The 10,518-nt window shown below is 42.2% G+C and overlaps 1 protein-coding gene across 1 annotated transcript in view; it reads right to left on the bottom strand.

Moving 5' to 3' along the window:
• The window catches only part of SCIN (scinderin), a 61,232-nt gene that overhangs the window by 38,133 nt on the left and 12,581 nt on the right, over positions 1-10,518 (bottom strand). The gene's annotated exons all lie outside the window — the stretch shown is intronic.

Below are 10,518 nucleotides of genomic sequence, written 5' to 3'. Positions count from 1 at the left end.
ACAGCTTCCAAAACCTGTCAACTGGCTTCTTTATATAAAGAGAGGGATTGTAATTATTGTCCCAGGTAAACTTGTGTTAAGGCCAATCTAAGCATGGCTTAACCTGTTGTTCCACCAAGAGCCATTAATTTAGACATTCATAGATCAAATATTACAGAAGTAAATGAATGTCATGATCCACCTAATCTTGGTGGACCGAGTATCCGACTACCTAGGACTGAGTAGGACTCAGATACTTACTAACAAATATCAACTGTCTTGAAGTAATTTAATCTAATCTATCCCTCCAGTCTTCTACAGCCTGCTGATTTGTACAGGATCTCCAATTTGACCTTGAATGGCAGTTAAAGATTTTTCAACATATTGGGAACATTTCACTCCAAAGTAATAGATATATCCCAGCAGTTTCATAGAGATGATAAATAATAGAAAATAGATGAAACACTCCTTGAAATAAGTTTTAATAAGTTTAAAGTTTTAACTACTTCCTGAATCTAGTTATACTTACACTGCCCAACTACACAAAAGTCTTCGGAGAGGGGCGGCATACAAATCTAAGTAATAAATAATAAATAAAAGATCCAGAAATGTGGATTTATTCTACAGCAGCTTAATCATCTATGATTAAAAACTGCAAGACTGTTTTTAATACTGTAAACTTTCTGTTTGGATTCAACAGAAATTGAAATTGGAGGAATATGGTTAGTTCCTGGGATAAATAAACTATCTTTAGCTAGCAAGTGCCCTATCTCAACCCCAAGTTTAATTTTCCATATTTAGTAGAACTAACAACTTTTATTGTTTCACTTTCTTCCAGTAAATTGTAACAGTTTAACAACAGCTTTCTTTGTAAAACAAGGCATGACTATATTAATAATTGCAAGGTAGAACATAATTTGTAACTGTCCAAGAACCTCTGATCTTAAAAATAGTTAAGATGTTAAGGACACAATCATACAGAATAAATGAGTTGATTGAGTATGCTATAATTTAAGTATAAAGAGTTGAAAAAAATGTAATTTCTTAGAAAATTGTTTAATCACTTTATTCAAGAATGTCTCAGTTTGCTTAAATGATGTGTGTAATCATTCATTAGTTTCCCTTGAAGTGCTTGATAAATATCCATTTATTTGAATAATTTTCATGTGAGAAATCATTGGGGTAGTCCTCTGAGAAGTCCTTCAACTTATTTATTTAGCTTAATATTTGGAACACTGGCATTCTGAAGAAGAGCTCGGTGTAGAGTGGGGCCAGGTAGGATACAATGGGCGGAAGCCATTAGTGCCTTCTGTAAAGCTGGAAAATGGAAGTGCTGTCCACAACCAGCCACCTCAAGCTCCATCAACCTATTGCTGGCAATCTGGACGAGACCGAATGGCTGACATTGTGGCTAGCTCCTGGGCCAGTGAGCTTCAAGCTTTAAGACCATGGCAGAGACTCCCCATTTGCTCCCATGCCCTATTCTCTCTAATGTAAATCTCAGGTGAAGCAATACAGTGCTACAAGTGACCCAGAGGGAGTTGCACAAGCTACACTTACAAACGGCATTGGTGATTGGTCACCGTCTGCCCCTGGGAAACACCTGTCCCAAGCATTGATACATGCATCTCAAATCCCACCAGTTCAACAAATAAGGCTTTACATTGGTAATCAAAGCTAAGGTTTCAAAGCTTGAAGCTGGATAGCCTGGAAGATGGCTCCCTGATCCCTCAAGATTGCCTATGCCAGTTGGTGGGTATCAAGGCAGGCCACATTAAGAGAGCAGTCAGGGGCACAGTCTTCCACTTCCCATCCTTTGAGGCAGTGGCAAAAAAATTTTTTTTTAACTACCGGTCCTGTGGGCACGGTTTGGTGGATGTGGCAAGGGAAGGATACTGAAAAATCTCTATTCCCACCCCACTCTGGGGCCAGCCAGAGCTAGTATTTGCTGGTTGTCCAAACTCCCCAAAATTTCTGCTACCAGTTCTCCAAACTGCTCAATTTTTCTGCTACCGGTTGTCCAAACTACTCAAAATTTATTATTTATTTATTTATTTATTTTATTTTATTTATATGCCACCCAATTCCCCAAGGACTCTGGGTGGCTCACAACAAAGAGAACAACATTTTTTAAAGAATAATATAAAAACTCATAATAAAATTATGCATATCTTTTATGGTCAGATATAAATGACATATCAACAGCCCCAGGCCTGCCAGCAAAGCCAGGTCTTTATGGCTTTCCTGAAGGCCAGTAGGGTAGGGGCAGTACTGATCCCAGGAGGTAGCTGGTTCCAGAGAGCCGGAGCTGCCACAGAGAAGACCCTCCACCACAGCCCCACCAACCGACACTGTTTAGCTGACAGGACGCAGAGAAGACCAACCCTGTGGACCCATATTGGTCACTGGGAGCTGGGTGGTAGAATTTCTGCCACTGGTTCTACAGAATTTCAACCACCACTTGTGTTTCTGCCTCACTTCATTCTGTACCTACCTCCTTCTTGCAACATTCAGCATCCAAGGTAGGCTGGATGCAGAGCAGCATAGGTAGGACACAGCAAGTGGTAGGACACAGCAAGTGGTGGGATCAGAAGCTGCGGAGCACCCAGATGTGTGGTTATTTGTCCCAAATAGGTTATTGGCTGGGGACAAGTGTCCTTTTGTCAATCACCTGGGATGAGAAAGTGGGAGACTAGTGGCAGGTGACCAGGGGTGGGGGAAAACATCAATGGAAGGCCACCTGAGGATAAACACCGACAATGAGTCATTTGCATTGGTGGGGCACAATGAAGTGGACATAGCCATAGGTCCATGGTCATCTGGTTATAGGCCTTTTATAGTTAACTATTAATTTACACTCAGAACAATAACATATGTCATGGGAAAACAAATTATGGGAGATCCTATTCATATATATCTACAAAGCATGTGTGATTAAGCCGTGAATCAATTATCTTAAAGGTAATGATACACAAGAGATTAGCCAACCAAATCTAAGGCTCCTGAATGACATTTTAAAAATTATTTGTTTGTATTTGAATTAAGCTTTTTTTTAGTTCAAGCAATGAGAACCAATAGCTACTCCATCCTGCTCCTGTTCAAACAATTTTTAAAGTTTGTTTTTCAGAAAAGAGTAAGCAGAATGTCATCACAGATGTGAGAAAGAAATAAAGAAAAACATATTTGCTATAGATTGTTCCAATTATCCTCATGCTGAAAGCACTCAAGTCAACCAAATAAAAATCAGTATTCCCACTTTGCCAGTCACTGTGTAATCATAAAATTGGACAGACTGGCCAATGAATGCTGCAGTATTACAAGAATGATATTCTCAATTTGTTAGTTATAGTCCTATGGATTTTAATCAATGAAGTCTATTGATAAGTGAATAGATAAATTGTTTAATAAGTTAAACAAATTAAAGCTTCTTTTTAAAAAAAATTGCTTTGCTGTATCAGAAGAAAAAACACTTTTTGATAACTTGATTTTATGAGAAAAATATATTATACTGTATGTATGGTCACTGAAGGAACATTTAAAAACTACCATGTAAAAATCCTGAATAGAAAACATTGCTATAGGTAAATCCTTGGAATAATAATAATAATAATTATTATTATTATTATTATTATTATTATTATTATTATTATTATTATTATTATTATTATATTTGTATGCCACCCCTCTCCGAAGACTTGGATTGGAATACTAAAAGATACAACACATTGCTGATTCACTCCTAATTGTGATTCATACTCTGAATAATGAAGCCGGAGAAAACCATTTTAAATAGTTTCCAAATTAAAGTTTAGAAATTTAGCTACTTGTAAAAGAGAGCTGCTTCCTATTTAGGACTGAGAAAAAGAACTGCAGGTTAATTAATGATATTATGATTTAATTGCTACTTCCAAAGAAGAAAAAAGTAATTATTATATGTACGGTATAGGCAAAAAAAGAACATTGTAGCTCTGCTTACATAGAAACAAAATAAATAAAATAGGTTTTATGTACCTTCGGGACCACCTTCTGCTGCACGAATCAAATCAGAGAACTTGAAATTCATTACTTAATGGGCTGAGAATGCAGAACTTCATCCCATTTGGTGCTTTTTACACACACGCACACACACACACACACACACTGTATTTTTCAAAGTATAAGACACATCCTTTCTCCCTAAAAGAGGCTGAAACTTTGAGTGCATCTTATACGCTGAATGTAGCTTTTTCAAAGCTATTTTTCCTCCAGCCTAACAAAGTGCTAATGATCTTCCCAGCTTCCAGGCTTTTTCATGGCTACTGTCTCTGAAGGTTATTTCCAGCCCAAAGTCTTTGAAGACTTTTATTTCATTGCTACTCGCTCCGAATAAGGTTTTTTAAAACCCTAACCAGGGCTTAAAATAAAATAAAATAATGTGCTGAAGCTGACCAGACTAAGGACACTAGCCAGATGAATAGCTGGTAGGTAGATTTCCCCCCCCCCTTATTTTACTCCCCAAAAACTATCCTCTCTCTCTCCCCCAATCTCCCTCTCTGCAGGTTTGAGGTGCCTCTTAAATGTCAAGTCATGGATCATTTATCATCTTATCTGCTGGTTGAAAAGGGAATGTGCTGTTTAACTTTTATGACTCTGTGAAAGATATAAGGAAGTTATTTTTCACTTTGAAACAATGCCAGCAGGAAAGTAGGAAGAAAATGACAGCATATTTACCACATTTTTCGGTGTATAAGACACACCGGTGTATAAGACGCATCTAGATTTTAGAGGAGGAAAACAAGGGAAAAAGTATTCTGAACCAAATGGTATAGTATTATATTATTTAATAAAATACCAGTGTAGCAGAATACATTTTACAACCATGTATACCTTTTAAAACCATGTACACTTTTTACAAACTTCAAATTTAACAGCTTCAAGACTTGTGGACTTCAACTCCCAGAATTCCTGCACAAGTCATGCTAGCTCAGAAATGGGAATTGAAATCCACAAAACTTAAACTTTCCAGGTTTGAAGACCCTTGCACTCCTAAACCCTAACTCAGGGGTCCTCAAACATGACATCTTTAAGACAAGTCTTAAAGACAGGCCAATGGGGTTCACAAGCAAGGGGCATTAATGTCCACATTCTTCCTAGGGCTGCCTTTTTGACTGCTTAAGAATGAGTTATTATGACTCTGGAACTGGAAAGGCTGCTTGCCTACACAATGGAAATGTTGAAAAACAAATTAACTGACTGCAAAAAGTCTCCAAGGCAGGGGGGAGTAGTGTAGTTAGCATATCAACTCCTCACTCACACACACACACACACACACACAAATCCCACCTGCTCTGCCTGCAAGAACTCAGTACCCTAAAACTACCAAGTGCTTTCAATATTCTGATATTGAACAATTCTTATTTCAGGTTCTATAAGCAGAGTCAGTTCAAGTTGAAATGGATTTACCAAAAGATGAACAAAACTAACAGTATTTAGACTGTTTATACTTCAACAGGTATCAGGATTATTAAAGGACTGGGATTTTCAAAAATATTGGCATGTGAGATGGCAAAAAGGCTAGCAGTTTAACAAAATTGTGATTAGGGCTATAAGCCAAGCAATTTTTATTCCTTAGGTGTTCCAAAAATTACCAATCACAACAGTCCTTCAGACTATTCTCTGCAATAATAGAATGAAAGTAACCTTCACTCTTAAAGGCAAACTAAAATGAGAAGGCAGGTTAAATTGTAAATCGTATGAGACTAACTAGGCTGGAACCAAGAGATTTGGGATGCAAAAATTAGGACACTAGCTAGATAGTAGCAAAGAGTTAGAATCGTCCATAAATTAGTTCTGTTATCTAGTGATTTCCAGACTTTAGTAGCTCATACCAGGTAGCCGTTAGTAACAACTTCTTGAGAGTGAGATGTAGGAGGGTTGGTGCTTGCATTTTTCTGCAAAAATTAACTGACTGCAAGAAGTCTCCAAGGTAGTTAACACATCCACTCCTCACACACACACACATACACAAATCTCACCTGCTCGGCCTGCAAGAGCTCAGTGCCCTAAAACTACCAAATGTTGCTAGTGCCTCCATCTTCAATTGTTTCTTTCACATAGATCAAGTTCATCAAGAAACATAAGGTACAACGCTACCGTGGAACTGAAGAGGCGGCTTCACCAGGATCAGGGATGAAGGCGGAGGTGGAGTCACATGGTCAGAAGTGAAGGCAAGGACAGTAGGGCAGAAGTAACTGGAAAATGTAACGCGGGCGGGCCGCCCGAATTAACCAGTCCTGGCGGAGGCAGTGGTAGCTGCGGCGGGTCCAGGAGCTTCCCTTCAAGGAGCAGCAGCACCGGGGATGTCACGTCCAAGCCCCAGGCACCCGCTGCCAAATTGTAAAGCTGAGGAGGTCAGCAAACAGGCCCTGAAGGGGCAAAGCCATCTTCCACACCGGCACCATCTTCTGCATCGGCTTGGGCAAGCGTTTGTGGCAGGGGCCAGGCAGGAGCTTCTGAGCTGCCTGAGCCGGGGTGAGCCAGCTCAGCTCAGGCTGAGGAGATTGGAAAACAGACCCTGAAGGGGCAGAGCCATCTTCCACACTGGCACCAACTTCCAAATTGGCTTGGGAGAGCGGCTGTGGCAGGGGCCAGGCAAGGGCTTCATAGCTGCCTGAGCCGGGCCGGCTCTACAATGTGGAAGGTGGTGTGGTGCAGAAGATGGCTCTGCCCCTTCAGGGTCTGTTTGCTGACCTCCTCAGCCTCACGATTCAGCGGCGAGGGCCTGGGGTGTGGATGTGACATCCCCAGTGCTGCTGCTCCTCGAAGAAAAGCTGCAGAGCCGCCTCAGCAGTTGCTGCTGCTGCTTCCTCCGCCAGGACTGGTTAACTTGGGTGGCCCACCCACCTTGTCCCTGCCAGACAGAGGCCCCAGGCAGCCACCTAGAAAGTGACAATTTGCTGCTGGTAGTATGCCCAGCACCCCGCCCATCCTCAGGGCCGAGCTGCCGGCCTTCCGCCGAGTGCTGCCGGGTGGCCTTGGCAGCATTCGATGTATAACATGCACCCAATTTTTAAAACACATTTTTGAAAGAGAAAGGTGTGTCTTATACACCAAAATATACGTTAGTTAAAAGATAAGCGTTTATTTCCAAGATTTAATGAGATATATCTATCTCATAGTTTTCAACATGCAATAATCTAGTGCAAATTAGAATCCTGAGTGAGAGGAACAAAAACTCATAACTTCCTAGTTGGTTTCTCTGTAGAAATATTCTGTGCTTTGGAGATTATAATCATCACATGTTGTATTCATTCAAGGATTTTATACAAATAAATTGAATACATTACCTTTGATTTAGTTCAATCATTTAAATATAATAAATAGCAGGAGTTCTGTGAGAAAGTAATGCTTTTGGGTTTTTTTAAAAAAAGTGTGCTAGATCATAGGTGATTTTCCATCATAAGAGTTTTGCAACTTGATCCAGAATTATGGGATTTCTTTTTTATAACAGATTCCACAACCTAAAAAAAGTTTGAAACTACAGGAAATGTTTGTATGTGTGTGTTCACACACGTGTGTGTGTGTGTGTATGTGCATATATTGTATTATATGGAAAGTATAGCTGATCTATAAACAAAGCAAATCATATTCCAAGCAAGTTTTTATTTTTCTGTTCAATTTTTGAATTTACTGACACCAAATCCCCTATCATCTTCATAATTATTTCTCAAGAAACCAAAGGTCACAGAACTTGAGTTGTCTTGTGTCCACACTCCTTTGAAACAAACTGGACATTTTGTCCTATTTTTATCACTATGGATGGACCCAAATTTTGCCCTTCTCTTCTGCCACTGTTGGTGTGATATTAAAACATGTGGGTTGCAAACTATTCCTTAAGAGCAAGATAGCATTATTATACTAAGATTTCCACAGTGGATTCTTTCAATAGAATTCTATACTACAGGGGTGAGGTCTGGTTTGTTTTCCTGCCGGTTCACTTTGTATGCTCGTGTATATGCAGTACTTTTTAAAAAGATGACGGTGTCTATGGCATCACTGAAAAAACTGGTTTTGGGGCATGGCAGGTCTGGGTCGCTGCCGGTTCTAACACCCTAGGCCATCAAGTTACTACCGGTTCTATAGAGCTGGTCTGAACGAGTAGGAACCCACCTCTGCTATAGTATCATCATATAAAGTTGTCTCTTATACACTATAACAAATAATTATGCTTGCCCCAAAGTCATATCCGCATGTTTTTTAATTAAATATAATTGCTTCTCCTAGGCATCTCAAGAATTTAGCCTGTTCTTGTCTCTAAATTTCCTTGAAGGAGAATTAGATAAAATCTGTTTATACTATAAATATACAAACATTTACCATGTAAATTTTTAATAAAATACATTTGTTTCCTGATACACCTGACCCTATTTTATACTGAACTGGTTCAATTCCTGAGACATTCTCTGGAGTCTCATAGGATAATTTTATTTCAATTTGCTCATTTATTCACTCATTCAAATTATATCAGGTCATTTTTAATACCCATTTCTTTTTGATGTTCATTCCACTTTCTTCAGCCTGCAGCTCACTACTGGTCTACATAAATCAGGAGTGTCAAACTTGATCCCATTGTGGCTGTATCAGAAATTTCTTTACCCATGGCAGACTTAGGGGAGTATGGCCTGGTCATCATGGCCAAGTGGGTGGGCGTGGCAGGATGTCATCTCCAGACAGCCCATGGGCAACTCCGGGCCTATTGTGGGCTGGATGCGGCCCCGCAAGATTGCATCAGCGGAATCCCACCCGGCCGCTCTGTTTAGGGTAACCCGCTCCCTTCTTAACCAGGGGGGAGTTAGGGAGCCCTTGCAGAGTAGTGCCGAGGATTTTAACACGTTTTTCGCTGATAAAATTGCTCGGATTCGAGCGGATCTCGACTCCAATTGTAAAACAGAGTCAACTGACAACGAGTCAGTCGAGGTGACTGGGGCTAAACGTCTTTGTCCATCTGTCTGGGAGAAGTTTGACTTAGTGACACCTAAGGAAGTGGACAAGGCCATTGGAGCTGTGTGTTCCGCCACCTGTCTACTGGATCCATGTCCCTCTTGGTTGGTTTCGGTCAGTCGAGAGGTGACACGGAGCTGGGTCCGGGAGATTGTCAACGTCTCCTTGGGGAGTGGGTCCTTTCCGGCTCCTTATAAGGAGGTACTTGTGCGCCCCCTCCTCAAGAAGCCTTCCCTGGACCCAGCCATACTCAATAACTACCATCCAGTCTCCAACCTTCCCTTTCTGGGGAAGGTTGTTGAGAAAGTGGTGGCACTTCAGCTCCAGCGGTCCTTGGAAGAAGCCGATTATCTAGGTCCTCAACAGTCTGGATTCAGGCCCGGCTACAGCACGGAAACTGCTTTGGTCGCGTTGATGGATGATCTCTGGCGGGCCCAGGACAGGGGCTTGTCCTCTGTCCTGGTGCTTCTTGACCTCTCAGCGGCTTTCGATACCATCGACCATGGTATCCTTCTGCACCGACTAGAGGGGTTGGGAGTGGGAGGCACTGTTCTTCAGTGGTTCTCCTCATACCTCTCTGGTCGGTCGCAGTCGGTGTTAGTAGGGGATCAGAGGTCGACCTCTAGGTCTCTCCCTTGTGGGGTGCCTCAGGGGTCGGTCCTCTCCCCCCTGCTATTTAATATCTACATGAAACCGCTAGGTGAGATCATCCAAGGGCATGGGGTGAGGTATCATCAATACGCCGATGATACCCAGTTATACATCTCCACCCCATGTCCAGCCAACGAAGCAGTGGAAGTGATGGGCCGGTGCCTGGAGGATGTTAGGGCCTGGATGAGTGTCAACAAGCTCAAACTCAACCCAGACAAGACGGAGTGGCTGTGGATCTTACCTCCCAAGGACAACTCCATCTGTCCGTCCATTACCCTGGGGGGAGAATCACTGGCCCCCTCAGAGAAGGTTCGCAACTTGGGCGTCCTCCTCGATCCACAGCTCACATTAGAGAAACATCTTTCAGCTGTGGCGAGGGGGACGTTTGCCCAGGTTCGCCTGGTGCACCAGTTGCGACCCTACTTGGACCGGGAGTCACTGCTCACGGTCACTCATGCCCTCATCACCTCGAGGCTTGACTACTGTAACGCTCTCTACATGGGGCTACCTTTGAAAAATGTTCGGAAACTTCAGATCGTGCAGAATGCAGCTGCGAGAGCAATCATGGGCTTTCCCAAATATGCCCATGTCACACCAACACTCCGCAATCTGCATTGGTTGCCGATCAGTTTCCGGTCACAATTCAAAGTGTTGGTTATGACCTATAAAGCCCTTCATGGCACCGGACCAGATTACCTCAGGGACCGCCTTCTGCTGCACGAATCCCAGCGACCAGTTAGGTCCCACAGAGTGGATCTTCTCCGGGTCCCGTCAACTAAGCAATGTCGCCTGGCGGGACCCAGGGGAAGAGCCTTCTCTGTGGCGGCCCCGGCCCTCTGGAACCAACTCCCCCCAGAGATTAGAACTGCCCCCACCCTCCTTGCCTTTCGTAAACAACTTAAAACCCAC

Source organism: Erythrolamprus reginae, chromosome Z (genome assembly GCF_031021105.1).
Source record: "Erythrolamprus reginae isolate rEryReg1 chromosome Z, rEryReg1.hap1, whole genome shotgun sequence".
In the NCBI taxonomy this organism is placed as follows: Eukaryota; Metazoa; Chordata; class Lepidosauria; order Squamata; family Dipsadidae; genus Erythrolamprus; species Erythrolamprus reginae.
This window is presented reverse-complemented; position numbering and strand designations above follow the sequence as displayed.